The 14,492-nt window shown below is 33.8% G+C and overlaps 1 protein-coding gene across 2 annotated transcripts in view; it reads left to right on the forward strand.

Moving 5' to 3' along the window:
- LOC118189222 (alkaline phosphatase, tissue-nonspecific isozyme-like) overlaps positions 1-14,492 on the forward strand; it is a 237,469-nt gene that overhangs the window by 43,761 nt on the left and 179,216 nt on the right. The window lies entirely within an intron of this gene.

A 14,492-nucleotide genomic window follows, 5' to 3' on the forward strand; every position in this document is an offset into this window, starting at 1 on the left:
TATTTTTATAAATAGTGTAAAAACGAACACCAAGAAAGGAATTTAAACAATGCCAGTAAATTTGTTGGAATATGAATTTTAAATTTACTGTATCAAATTAAACAAATTTTGAACTTGCTGTGTCTTAGCCTTAAGAAGTCGTCTGATTCATCAAGTGAATTTTTATCATAGCGAAACATATTTTTATTTATTTTATTTTTATTATATTTTTATAAATAGTGTAAAAACGAACACCAAGAAAGGAATTTAAACAATGCCAGTAAATTTGTTGGAATATGAATTTTAAATTTACTGTATTAAATTAAATAAATTTTGAACTTGCTGTGTCTTAGCCTTAAGAAGTCGTCTGATTCATCAAGTGAATTTTTATCATAGCGAAACATATTTTTCTTTATTTTATTTTTATTATATTTTTATAAATAGTGTAAAAACGAACACCAAGAAAGGAATTTAAACAATGCCAGTAAATTTGTTGGAATATGAATTTTAAATTTACTGTATCAAATTAAATAAATTTTGAACTTGCTGTGTCTTAGCCTTAAGAAGTCGTCTGATTCATCAAGTGAATTTTTATCATAGCGAAACATATTTTTATTTATTTTATTTTTATTATATTTTTATAAATAGTGTAAAAACGAACACCAAGAAAGGAATTTAAACAATGCCAGTAAATTTGTTGGAATATGAATTTTAAATTTACTGTATCAAATTAAATAAATTTTGAACTTGCTGTGTCTTAGCCTTAAGAAGTCGTCTGATTCATCAAGTGAATTTTTATCATAGCGAAACATATTTTTATTTATTTTATTTTTATTATATTTTTATAAATAGTGTAAAAACGAACACCAAGAAAGGAATTTAAACAATGCCAGTAAATTTGTTGGAATATGAATTTTAAATTTACTGTATCAAATTAAATAAATTTTGAACTTGCTGTGTCTTAGCCTTAAGAAGTCGTCTGATTCATCAAGTGAATTTTTATCATAGCGAAACATATTTTTATTTATTTTATTTTTATTATATTTTTATAAATAGTGTAAAAACGAACACCAAGAAAGGAATTTAAACAATGCCAGTAAATTTGTTGGAATATGAATTTTAAATTTACTGTATCAAATTAAATAAATTTTGAACTTGCTGTGTCTTAGCCTTAAGAAGTCGTCTGATTCATCAAGTGAGTTTTTATCATAGCGAAACATATTTTTATTTATTTTATTTTTATTATATTTTTATAAATAGTGTAAAAACGAACACCAAGAAAGGAATTTAAACAATGCCAGTAAATTTGTTGGAATATGAATTTTAAATTTACTGTATCAAATTAAATAAATTTTGAACTTGCTGTGTTTTAGCCTTAAGAAGTCGTCTGATTCATCAAGTGAATTTTTATCATAGCGAAACATATTTTTATTTATTTTATTTTTATTATATTTTTATAAATAGTGTAAAAACGAACACCAAGAAAGGAATTTAAACAATGCCAGTAAATTTGTTGGAATATGAATTTTAAATTTACTGTATCAAATTAAATAAATTTTGAACTTGCTGTTTTTTAGCCTTAAGAAGTCGTCTGATTCATCAAGTGAATTTTTATCATAGCGAAACATATTTTATTATATATTATGCTGAAATATATTTATTATATATTATGCTGAAAGTTTTCCAGTTTCCTGTGTCTGAATTTTGTTTCCGAAGCAATAGCATTTCACAATGGTGTCTGTATTTATTTCACTGAAATGCTAGTTATTTGCTTATTCATTTATTTCGTTAAAATAAGTTAAACGATCTCTCTTTCGTCAGTAGTAGTTTTAGTGAAACGAGGAAATAGAAAAAGAAATCAAATACAACAGCATCAGTTATGTAATTTAGTACATTTAATTAGTACAATTTTATTTAGTACATTGTACATTTAGTTTTCATTCACTAAAACTTTTATAAGTATGCTAGTCAATTTAATTGTTTTTATTCTATATCTATATTAAGACATATTTTTTTAATGAAAGCTAGACATATAACGTTGTAGTTGCGCGAATTTTTTTTTTTTTTTTTTTTTTTTTTTTTATATATATATATAATAATGTAAACATGAAATTTCCATTGCGTTATGCTTAGCAATAGTTACTTTATGCTGGGTTCATATTATTGTTGATTTTACAAATTAAAATTAACCTTCCAATTATAAAAATAACTAGATAAATAAATATCTGAAATGTTTCAGATTTTAAATTATATCCAAAGGGGCTTTTTTTTAACATTTTGTGTGTTACATTTGTTTATTAAATATCACGTTCTTCGCACTTAAACCATAAAATTCAGTTCAACAGAAATATCGCAAAATAGTTTTTTTAAAATGAGCTTATTTTTAGAATTTCCGATACAGAGACTCACGCGCTGGAGATAAAAATGTTTTTTTTGTACAACGTTGTCATGGCTCGATTTGAAATCCTCGAGTTTGTTAATCAAAAATTCGTTAAAGTTTTGCAAAATACACTCATGTCCATAAATTAAGGATAATTCGGAGTCACGCGGAAATCGAACTCTAAAATAAATATATCACCTGTAAAACCACTACACACATCTTCAAGAATCATATGCAAATTTCAGGAAGTAACCAGATGACACCGATGGTACGTCACAATGACGAGAGTGTATAGGGGGTGATATATAAGGAATACAAGCAAGGAAGTAAAATTGTTCAGAGGCGCTTTATAAGCATTTCAGTGCAATAAACGAATAGTTATGACACAAAGGACGCATTTGGATGATTTTTTACGTGGTAGAATTATCGGCCGTCTGGAATGTGGGCGTATCCAACTGAAAGTATCAGACGAACTCAGAATCGACCAGAGTGTCATCTCCAGGCTTTGGCAACAATTCCAAGATGATGGTAATGTAAGTAGACGTTACAGCACAGGTCGCCCCAGCGTTACAACGCCGAATGAGGACCGGTATTTGGCAGTTACTACCAAAAGAAACAGGCGGAGCACTGCCTCAGACCAGTCTCGTCAGCTCTCTTCAGTCACTGGTACGACAATTTCAAGGCAGACCGTGTACAGACGCTTAGAGCAGATTGGTCTATATGCTCGTAGACCTGTCAGATGCGTTCCACTTACTGCAACTCACTGTCGCCTGCGGTTAGCCTGGAGTAGAGAGCATGCATTGTGGACACCGCAACAGTGGGCTTGTGGGATGTTTTCCGACGATTCCAGGTTTAGCTTGCAGTCTGTTTCTCGCCGGACTTTCATATGGAGAGCTCCAGGTACCCGTTACCACCAAGAAAACATCATTGAACGACACCGTTACGGTGGTGCAGGAGTGCTCGTTTGGGGTGGAATTATTCTGGGTTCCAGAACTGACGTGCATGTTCAAATTGGAACCATGACAAGCCGAATCTATCGTGACGTCATTCTGGAACAACATGTACGTTTGTTTCGGGGCGCTATGGGTGCACAACCAGCATTCTCACCGGACTTGTAGGACATGCTTGGCTGACGAGTTGCAGCCCGTCAACCTCCTCCTACCTATCTACCGGAACTTCGGAGAGCATTGCTTTTTGAGTGGTGTAATATCCCCCAAGATCAGATCGATAATTTTATACTCAGCATGCCTAGGCGTTGTACGGACTGTATTGCATCGTCTGGGAGACATACAATGTATTAACAATCATACCAACCATGTAATATTGTTTTTTTGTAAATAAATGTTTTTTGTAATTTGCTCCAGGGAGAAAAAATCGCTAATTTTTTTAATAATATCAAACATATAGCATCTTTTTTTGGTCTTTACCTTTTGTTTAATAAATAAGCTTCACAAATAAGTCAAATTTGTTTTGCTTCTAACTCTTCATTTGCCTGCTTTTGCATTATCCTTAATTTATGGACATGAGTGTATTAAATCGATCATAAAACAAATTCCAAATTTCAAATTTGGTCTTCCACATGCCCATATTCGTAGGAGAATTACGTCATTCAAAATTCGATGGCTCTATGTACCGCTGTTTTATCACAATGCGAGAAATATACATACTTTTATGCAGATTTTTCATTATTTAATTTCTTCGAATGTAACACAGGGCGATAATACTTTGTGGCTGCAGTTTGAAAGGCGATTCGCCGTTTCTTGTGAATCGACGCAAAATCGCAAAACGAAAACAATAGTCCCTCAGGGACAAAGCCCCTTTGTACTAAAAATGTAATTTAATCCACATTGCTTTACCTTAATTATCTTTAAGTTGCAGGCCTGTATTATTATTTATTTAAAAAATAATTAATCAGTGACTACAACTGATACTATAACCAAGAAGCATTAATCGAACAGACATTATTAATTTGCTATTACCTGATGAAACAAAATCAACAAACTTAATCAACAAAAATTCTAGACACAGCTTCAGATATCATAACTCTCAAATAAAAAAAATATATAGTTTATAGTATTTACATAAGGTGACATTTTCACAACATTCGCTTCTTGTTTTTAATCTGAAAATAATCCTTTTTCTCATAAATGGCGTCTTTTCTTTTTTTTAAGGACTTTAGTGCAGACCAGATGAACAGTAACTCTTTTATAAAATAAGGAAAAATAACTTTATAAGCAAATTCTAGATTATAAGCGAAAAGGTAATTTCCGTTAGAAATGTTAAGAAAGCTAACATTGCTAGGCGAAACGTATTCTGAATTTCAGTTTATTCCATACTATCCGCCCAAGCACTTCTTAATGGATATATACAGTCTCATGTAATGGGTATTTTATTTATCATTAATAATGTTTAATTTTCCTTCCAGACCTAGATGATATTAATATACGTCAAATTCAAATCCAAGTTTTAGATATTTGATTCTAAATTTGAAGTATTTTATAAAAACATGACAGCAGAATATCTGATAATGAAATACTTTATTAATGTTTGTATGTTTGTGCAATATTTCTAAAAAAATCAGGCCGCGATTTCAAAAACATATTCTCAGAAGGGAGGAAGACTGTATCTTGAGAAGGAACACTCTTAGATTAGTAAATTGTTCTTGCGTAAAGACATTAGGTATTTTTGAAGCAGGAGAGATGAAAAATGAGCAATCCCCTCGCTGGGAAGCGAACCTCAGACCTCTGGAATACGATCCCAGCTTGCAGTCCACTACACTACGAAGGCATGCTAAGAAGGCGGGAGAAATACGAGTACCTTACCCCCTTTTTAAAACGCGACTGGGGTTTTTAGGGAATCCAGTCGCCAAATCCTGAGTGTGGAGAAGCATCATCCATGACCCTTTTAGATCGAGCGCCACTGTAGAGACATTAGGTATTTTCGAAGCAGAAGAGATAAGATAAAATATGAGCAACGCCGTCGCAGGGAATCGAACCATGCACCTCTGGAATACGAGCCCAGCTTACAGACCACTACACTACGAAGGCATGCTAAGAAGGCGGGAGAAATACCTTATACTTGAAATATAAGCTCTGCATTATAAGGTATTTTTTCCGCCTTCTTAGCATGCTTTCGTGGTATAGTGGTCAGCACACTCGGCGCGTATTCGAGATGCCCGTGGTTCACGTCCCGACAAGGGCATTGTTCATTTTTCATCTCTCCTGATTCCGAAAAATCCTAATGTCTCTACACCATAAAGAAACAATATTTTTTTTAATCAAACTGGATGCACATAATATATATGTTTCTTCATATTTAGCGAAGCGAAAGCGATAGCGAAGAAAAAGATGACTACTGGATATAAAAGACTAATTTTTGAGGGAAAAATGCAATTATCATAATTTAATTAACCAACACCTGAATGAATAAGATGGAAATATCTTCTTACCATTACTGGCCAGACTGAAGCTGTTGCCACAATTTCAGAAAATATTAAAAATAAGAATTTCTATGGCACTCTGCCTTCAAGGGCTTACAGTTTATTATTATTTTAAAATCAATTTTGGTCTAAAGCTAGACTTTGTCTAATTTTTAATTTTATATTAGTCTTCCATTCTTCCATATATATCAAATAAGACTGATCCACAACCTTCCTAATATATATGGAAGTACGTATTAGGGTGGTGGAATTTCAACGTACTTAGCTCTAGAACTGAAGCTTCACAAGCTGCATCTTTTGGAAGTCTGGATCTAACCTAATTTTTATATCAAAGTCACGGGCATAGGATGGAGACAAGGTCTAATTATCGATGCAAATCAGGATTAATTATCGATGTAAATCAGGATTAGTTATCGATGCAAATCAGGATTATATATAAAGTATTTTATATGATGCAATATAAAATTAATACCATTTGCGTGCAATCAAAGCAATTTTTTGATTTAAATCACCAAATGATTGATTCTGATTTATTATTAAAAAAAAATGGGATATGTTTGACAGTATTTTGTATGTTTCTTCATAATCCCAGCTTTCTCTCGGACAGAATACTTTGCCTAGATTTTGATTTTCTGTATGCATTACCTATTTGTAGTTAAGCCCTTAAAACGTTTTGCCAGAAAAATCAGTTAAATAGGGAATTCCGTGCTTATTGTTTGTTATCCCAAAGGGAAGAAGGGCTATAAATTTCGTTTGGGCATTTTGCGTCGAAACCTTTAAATGCCCGTTTCACTTTTCAAATTGTTGCCACCCAATATTAGAGCCCTGTATTGTATTTAAAGAAATTGAATAATAAAGAAGTTGCATAAATGTACGTATGTTCCTCGCATTGTGATAAAACAACGGTAGCTAGAGCCATCCAATTTTGAATAACGTAATCTTCCACCGAATATGGACATCTGGAAATCCTAATTTGGAATTTGTTTTATTATCTATTTCCTATTTTGTAACACTTAAACGAATTTTGTATTAACAAACTCAACGATTTCAAAGCGAGCGATGGCAACACTGTACGAGGGGGGGTTGGAAATTATCTCCAGCGTGCTCGACTGTGTAACGGAAATTCTAAAGATAGGGTCATTTTAAAATTATTTTGCGATATTGCTGTTGAAATGAATTTAATGGTTTAAGTCGGAAGAACGCGATATTTAATAAATAAAGGTAACACACAAAACGTTAAAAAAACGCCGCTTTTTTTTAATTAAATTTTGTAATCTATGGCTCTGTTACTTCATGCGAAAACATTTTCACTAAAGGAATACAATTAACAATTATTACTTCGTAGGAATAAAACTCAAAGCACGCTGTGCATTATGTAAAAAAATAAATTGATAACTCTTTCCCTTTAAATTTAGGAACCCATGTATTGCTTTCAAGACATACTATTAAAGCACATCACACGGCATCTTGCTTAGTTTTAATTTACTCTTGATTCTCTCTTAACAATTTTAATGGATAAGCTTTTTTAGGTAATGAACGAAAAATTTTTTAACTAAGAACCATATTATCTGGATATGAGATGGTATTTCTCATAAATTAACAATCTAAAAGTTCGAATATATTTTATATACACAACATAACTTTAAAAAATAAATCTAGCTATAATTTATCACACAATATTCTAATTTACACTGAAAAGACGCATTTATTTTTACTTCAGTGTAGGATATTAAAATCGTTTAATTATTTTTCTTATTACGGGCCCACCAGCGGCCGAGCGGTAAAGACGCTGAACACTGATAGTTCGGTGCGAGGTTTGAAACCCGCGAACGGACTGGCTGCATGGGCGTTTTCGTGGTTTTCCCCATATGTAACGTGTATACGAGCCAGTTTCCCTTAGAAAGTCCTCCACGAAGGCATCTCTCCCTTTAGGCAGATAGCCCTCGTGTGCTTTGCCGTAATTGAATAATCCAATCCAATCTTATTACGTGTGGCACAGCGGTAAAGTCGCTGAACTCTGGTAGTTTGATCTAGCTTCGAATCCCAATAAATGGATAATCTGCTCTAATCTGCTCTAAGCGTCTGTACACGGTCTGCCTTGAAATTGTCGTACCAGTGGCTGAAAAGAGCTGACGAGACAGGTCTGAGGTTGCGTTCCGCCTTTTTCTTTTGACAGTAACTGCCAAATACCGGTCCTCATTCGGCGTTGTAACTCTGGGGCGACCTGTGCTGTAACGTCTACTCACATACCATCATCTTGGAATCGTTCCCAAAGCCTGGAGATGACACTCTGCGCAATTCCAAGTTCGTCTGATACTTCCAGTTGGGTACGCCCACATTCCAGACGGCCGATAATTCTACCACGTAAAGAATCATCCAAATGCGTCCTTTGTGTCATAACTATTCGGTTATTGCACTGAAATGCTTATAAAGCGCCTGCGAACAATTTGACTTCTTTGCCTGTATTGCTTATATATCACTCTCTTACACTCTCGTCATTGTGACGTACCATCGGTGTCATCTGGTTACTTCCTAAAATTTGCATATGATTCTTGAAGATGTGTGTAGTGATTTTACAGGTGATATATTTATTTTACTGTTCGATTTCCGCGTGACTCCGAATTATCCTTAATTTATCGACATGAGTGTATTTCTGTATTTCTTCAAAGGCCGTGTAGAAATCTTGTTTGTATTTTTTCATTTTTATATCTAAAGGCTCTTGTTTTTCATTTTCATTCGCTTTGCGTTAGCCTTTTATCCAAAAATATTTCTCAAAATCTAATTCATCACTGGAAAAGGATGATAGAGACCTGATTGCAATGTATGCAGTTTGACTGTCCTGATTCAAATTCTCCAATAGTTCTGAGAACAATTCCATTCTTAATGAAAGTTCATAGATGACTTTCTTTGCCTTTTTAATTTGTTCCTCATCCAAGAAAATTCGGTGTTTCAGATCTCCTTATATTGAACCCAGCAAGATCTCATTGTCTAGCAAACTAGTTTCTCTTTTCGTCATTGAAGAAATGATTCCTTCTTCAATAAACCCTCCATTTCAGAAAGAACAAACACCCCATTCTCGCCTCCTGTCAGTTCTTCAGATTGCAGCTTTTTTGTGGCTACATACGGTATGGAAAGAAGAGTTTCCAATTCTGCAAGATCATTCCACAGTCTTTCTGTTAGTGAAACATTAGGGTTATCTACATCTCCTAAAAAAGTTCTTAATTCTAAAAACCTCTTTATCATCAAATATGTACTTTCTTTTCGCATTGCTTGATCAATAATTGCCCCTTTTTCCTGATCGCTTTTTAAGAATGGCATCCATTTTGGGAGTTCTTGCTACTTACCTCAATTCACCAATGAGATTAGTAACTAAATGAATCAGTTTAATCACTAATGGCAAATATCACGTCCATCCTTCTCTCTTATATTTATTTATTAATAGGTCAATAAAATAGAAAATAACTATTTATTAATGCATATAGTCCATAAATAAAAATTATAACTCAGCTTGTCATTAATTTTTTTCAGTTCATTTTAGTTTCATTTCAAATTCAAACTGTCTAATGAAAACTGGAGTCGACCTGTTTTTAGCAACTCCAGCTTCGACTCCTTTCACCCCAAAAATCTGCCCGACTCCATGACTCCACAGCCCTGGCTTTAACTGTATTTGGTGTTTTGTGTTTTTCTCTATAATTTTTAATATAGACGTTTTGAGTTTTTATTTATTTTTGCCCTGCCGCGATGTGAGAACTGAATTAATTAAATACATTTGTAATGAAATTCGAGGAAATAAGTTTAAATGAAATGCTGCAAAAAATGCGTATAATTCAATATTCCATACAAAGACGACTGGGATTAGGGGACTCAGTGACCAAATCCTGGTGGTGACGAATTACTAGTTCGGGCGCCACTTGCAGTGTCCTCGCCGGGATTCAAATCCTGGACTTCTTCAATATGCGTAGACTTCCAATTACACCATGTAGAATACATACTTCTAATTACACCATGTAGAATACATACTTCTAATTACACCATGTAGAGAAATTAGGTATTTTTGAAGCAGGAGAGATGAAAAATGAGCATTGCCCTCACCGGGACTCGAACCATGAACCTCTCGAATACGCATCGAGCGTGCTGACCACTACACTACGAAGGCATGCTAAGAAGGCGGTCTATACATAAGATGTATGCATCATGTGGTATACACATAAGATTTTTTAATAAAAGGTTTTTGTCTTTTTATTGTCGAAAAGCCTGTTGTCTCAAATAACATAAGTTTTGATTATGCTGTTCTGTTTATGGAATTTAACATCTGCGCATGAAATTCTAACCCTCGTTTTTGGAAACTGAATGCAAATCAATTAAATTGAACTACCACAGCTTGTTCAACAACAGTGTGGCAATTCGTCGGGAATTCAGGATCGGATAATCACTGGAAAGAACTGTAAACGAAATATATAGGTCATTTGCTTCATTTTGCAATCTTTGGGTATGCTGGTATGACAATGAAAGGATACCAGTCGCTTTTCGTAAGTGATTTATCCCATTGTTATGTGACTAGAGTAGTAATAGCCGACAAATTTTATTGCCGACCTAATGATTACAACAAACTAATCCCAGCATTTCAAAGGAACTTTGACAAAAAGACAATGCTAAATCTTACATGGGAACATGGTAACCAAAAATATTGATAGTTTTAATCTTTAATCCTTTACCAAAATTACCTTTTTTCCCAGTAGTTAGTATATCGGTTGCCTTTTGAGGTTAAATAGGTATGTTTTTTTTTACTAGTTTTAAAAAGCTATAAAGATATATATATATAACATTCTCTAAATTAAATCAGTTTGTGATAACGCAAAGCAATAAATCGTGGGTAACTTTTTTAAAGAGAAATTTGCCCTTTCCATCACATTTGCGAGTGAAATATAGTTTTGTTTCTAGGCATGCCTGCTAATGATATTTCTCTGTATACGAAAGCTTCGTTCTTTTTATTTTCACACATAGCAAAGCACAATATTTTTTTTTTTTTTTTTTTTTATAAATAAAAACGTTGAAAAAATTCTGATTTGAATTGAAAAATAAATTGAAAAAATTCTGAAAGCTTTCAGATTTCATATTATGCCCGAAGGGGAGTTTTTTTAACGTTTTGTGTTGTAGAGAAATTAGTTATTTTTTGAAAGCAGGAGAGAAGAAAAATGTCTATTACGAAGCGATTAGCGATACGAATGCGAAGTTCGAAAGGCGAGTATAACACTTGACGATTCTTGTTCGAACGCTATTTTTGTTTCGACGAGTTTTCAGTGAAAATTTTGATCTTGATTTGGCATACAGAAATACATGACGATATCTTTCGTTAATATTTAATGAAAACACCAAAATATATCACAGTAATACAAAGACATCGCGACGGCGAATCTACAGTTACATAATGTAAACACGCAGAATTCTTTCCGCGCAACAGCGCCCTCTATACTATGAAAAGTTCTAATAATGACAAAGGCCCACGCCGGAGATTCTAACCACTGACCTCTCGATACGAGCCGAGCTTGCTGACCATTACACCACGAAGGCATGCTAAGCAGGCGGGAGAAATACCTTTATTTATTAAATGTCATTTTCTTCGCACTTACACCATAAAATTCAATTCAATGGCGATATCGCAAAATAATTTAGAAAGAACACATGTTTAGAAATTCCGATACACAGTCTGGCGTACTGAAGATAAACATTATTTTTTTTAGGTACAGTGTTGCCATTGCTCGCTTTGAAATCATTGAGTTTCGCAATCAAAAACTCATAAACTCTTTACAAAATATGAAATATGTAATAAAACAAATTCGGAATTTGGGCTTCCGGATGCCCACATTCTATGGAGGATTATGTTATTCAAAATTGGATAGCTCTAGGTACCGCTGTTTTATCACAGTGCGAGAAATATGGACATATTTATGCGTATTCTTCATTATTTAATTTCTTTAAATATAATACAGGGCTGTAATATTTGGTGGCAACAGTTTGAAAAGTGAACCGACATTTAAAGTTTTCTATGCAAAATGCAAAACAAAATTAATAGCTCTTCTGGGCTAACTCCTTTTGGGCTAATAAATACTGAATGTTGTTTCCATCAGTTCTGAGCCATGTTTGAAGGCGAATTAAGGCGTGTATTGACGTCAGATGAACATATTCGGGTGGAGACGTATGTTATTAAGAATTTGAGGCTCTAGGTGCCGCTATTTTATTACATTGCGAGACACATGCATACATTTATGTAGATTCTTCATTATTTAATTTCTTTAAATATCATACAGGGCGATAATATTTGGTGGCAACAATTTGAAAAGTGAAACGCCGCTTATTGTGAAACACTACAAAATGCCAAAACGAAAATAATAGCCCTTTGGGCTAAAGAACCAAATTAAAAAATTTCATTTTATCAATAGCAAGATAGTTATAAACCAATTCTTACGTATCTAGAAATCATTTTTTGTGAATTTTAATGAAATGAATTCAGAAATATAACTTTCGTGGACTTTTGTTTGTATACTACGAAAGCTGATTAAAATAATCTTTAAAGTCGTATTTAAAGAGTCATATATGTTATTCATACTAAAGTGTTTGGGGGTGTGATGTAGTGGCCGAAACCGCTACGCAAATCCTGCGTTGTGACACCGGGTTAAAATGAACTTCTAACTCAAGTTTTAACAATAACTTGAATTTTAAGAAGGATGAAAACCTTAATAATAGTTGCATATCTCGACAATATGGGACTTGGATATATTTAGTCCCGTAATTTCAGAATTTTGTTACAGGAAAAATGCTCTAACGCATTATACACGAGGATTGATCGTTCTTAGCAGGCCAACATGCCCATAGCTTTAAACAGGAAAAGTTGTCCCCTCTTTCCCCTCTGTAGATTGGTGTTTGAGACATCAGGGTGCCTGAGCCAAGGCTTTACCCCTTGTAGAACAGTTTGATCATTTCGAAAGGTAGTATACAATAACTGAAAGATAAATCGAATAGTTTTATATATATACCTATATATATATATATTTGTAATAATAAAATTCCATAGTCAAGAATACGCGTTAACGTTCTAACTGTATGTTCTTTTCATTTTTAATGGCGACGTTCTCTTATTTGAAAGTACGTGGAATTAAATCCACAGCCCCGTAGTCAAGTTGTTTCTCCCGCTTTTTCTACACGTACAGTTGTAGAATGTTCTGGAAATATTTCATGCGAACTGGATTGGCTGACGAGGCTGACGTCATTTCTTGGAAGCTCCGCCTTTCCAGAGGCTATAAAAGGACTCGCAAAAGAATATCGGGGCTTTTTTTTTAAATGTCACGATGCAGTAAACTTCATACAAAATGTTATTAGTAGTTCTTTTTTATTTACTCTGGATATCTTATTTTTTAACTGCTATTTCTCCTGACCAATAATAAATGGATCCTGTTTTTTAAACTTATCGTCTGATAATTTAAGCTACGACTACATTTATGATTCTTCAACAATCTGTTTATTCCTGATAAAAGCTGGTACATCACATATATATATATATATAATTGTGTTAAGTCAGATAAGAATATTGCTAACGTATTAATATCAATGGAGTTGTTGTCTAAATTAGTGTGAGCAGAAAAGTCGAGAGACTGTGACAAGAATGAGGTAGTGCAAACATAGGCAAATTGAATCCATTAAGAATTATTAAGTACACAACATAAAATATTAAGACATGAACTTGAAAAAAAATTACATTCATATATCTATAACATACACAAAAGTGAGAAAGCAGACAGAAAATTTGAAGTGTAGCAGATAAGAGGAAGGAAAATAAATACATAAATAAACACATATGTCAAATTATTAGAGTTGCATATTACATGATTCATGCATTTAGTTGGGCCATTTTGGAAATATTCCATATTTTCCAAACTGTTATAGTCGCAATCACAGATTGTAATACCGGGATTATCAATATTTTGCTGCCTTTCATGAAACATTTTGGCTAAGTTATAGTAATTAGTGCGCAGCAACTCAATGCCTGACTCTTCATTCATTCTATTATTCCTTACATACCATTCAGCATTTACAATTTGTCGTAGAACAGTATTCTGGCAGACTTTGCAATCTATATGCCCAAACTGGACTTGCATAACACAAAAGTGGACGTAGAATGGACTTGTAAATGAGTAATTTGTTGTCAATAGATAATATACTGTCGAGCAATTAAGAGGTATAGTTTGGCTTTACGAACTGGAAACTTCTGGATAATAGATGCAATGTGCGGGGATCATGTAAGTGTTACTTATTGAGGATCACCCCAAGATAAGGGACTTGCTTGGCCCAGGGAATATCAGTGCCACAGAACTTCAGGTTTTTCCTGAAGTTGGTTTTCTTGCAAACGTAATAGCTGTTGTTTTTTCCACGTTCACGAGGATCTTCCACCTAGAGAGCCAAGTCTCTAGCGTGTGTATGTAATTTTGTAGTCGTTGTATAACTGGACCTGGAAATATTGTCCCCTCTTCTCAGGAAACCACCTTATATATCTCCCTGTGTTTACTTGTGCTAAACTCCCAAGGGGGTGACAAATTGTCCATCTCCTCACCCTGATGAAAAGACTCTTTGTCTCTTTACCCACTGGAGCGACTTTCGAGGTTGCAACCGGAATCATTAACAAAGGCACAGGATTGCATC

The sequence above is a fragment of the Stegodyphus dumicola genome, chromosome 12 (genome assembly GCF_044657685.1).
Source record: "Stegodyphus dumicola isolate Sdum_Otavi_A_Nest chromosome 12, ASM4465768v1".
NCBI lineage: Eukaryota > Metazoa > Arthropoda > Arachnida > Araneae > Eresidae > Stegodyphus > Stegodyphus dumicola.